The sequence below is a fragment of the Taudactylus pleione genome, unplaced genomic scaffold, assembly GCF_031769625.1.
Source record: "Taudactylus pleione unplaced genomic scaffold, aTauple2 ptg000105l, whole genome shotgun sequence".
Taxonomy (NCBI): Eukaryota; Metazoa; Chordata; class Amphibia; order Anura; family Myobatrachidae; genus Taudactylus; species Taudactylus pleione.
The window spans coordinates 8,327,832-8,328,666 of record NW_028284507.1 but is presented as its reverse complement, the minus strand read 5'-3'; the positions used below and the strand labels follow the sequence as shown (position 1 = coordinate 8,328,666).

The following is an 835-nucleotide window of genomic DNA, read 5'->3' as shown; positions in this document are numbered from 1 at the left end:
TGCTCAGAGCGTACGGCTCTGAATGAGGGCCATAGTGTTAACCGACAGATTCCCTGATGCTATATAAGCATTGCAAGGAACACTGAAGGACCGAATGAGAGAGTGAAGAATTAAGATGTGAGTGAGGTAGGAGAGATACTTAGATATAGGAATAAGGAATTGTATATCTCCTTTTGTCATTTCAAAAAGGTTTTCCTATTGAGAATAAATCAATTGAAATTAAACAGCCTAAATTCCTATTCAAATATGGGTGAATCAGGACAGTATGAATGATAATATCCAAAGATGGATGATTCAGGACAGTATGAATGAAGATAGAAAAATGTAGATAAAAACGAGTTGCGACCCTATAACCACAAAATCCTTTTCAGTCTGTGTGTTCCGATACAGTGAACAGACCTAGCTCAGGTATGTGTTGTACAGGACATCAAATGGAAGGAAGTAAAAATCACTTCTGCTTTACGTATTATGTTAACCGACTAGCACCCTGGTGAAATATCACCTACTGCACCTGGTATTCCTGGATGGTCTCCCATCCGAGTACTGACCAGGCCCAACACTGCATAGCTTCCAAGATCAGACGAGATTGGGCATGTCCGGGGTGGTATAGTTGTAGATGTAAGACATTGCAAGGTATGTAGTCGGACCGAATGAGAGAGTGATTAAATAAGAATACACCTGATCTAAAGATAACTACTTGTGGATCCTGACACAGGTCCCTATGAAGGGCTCAGAAAAAGGTATAGATATAGGCTCTCATTCAGAGCTACTCGCTAGCGGCAGTACGCTCGTTCCGAGCGATGTTCGCACATCTGCGCATGCGTACGGTTTTTAG

General features: G+C 41.8%; 1 pseudogene; it reads right to left on the bottom strand.

Annotated features, from left to right (window-relative positions):
• Positions 1-499: 499 nt before the first annotated feature.
• On the bottom strand, positions 500-618 carry LOC148525553 (5S ribosomal RNA; annotated as a pseudogene).
• Between the last annotated feature and the right edge of the window lie 217 nt (positions 619-835).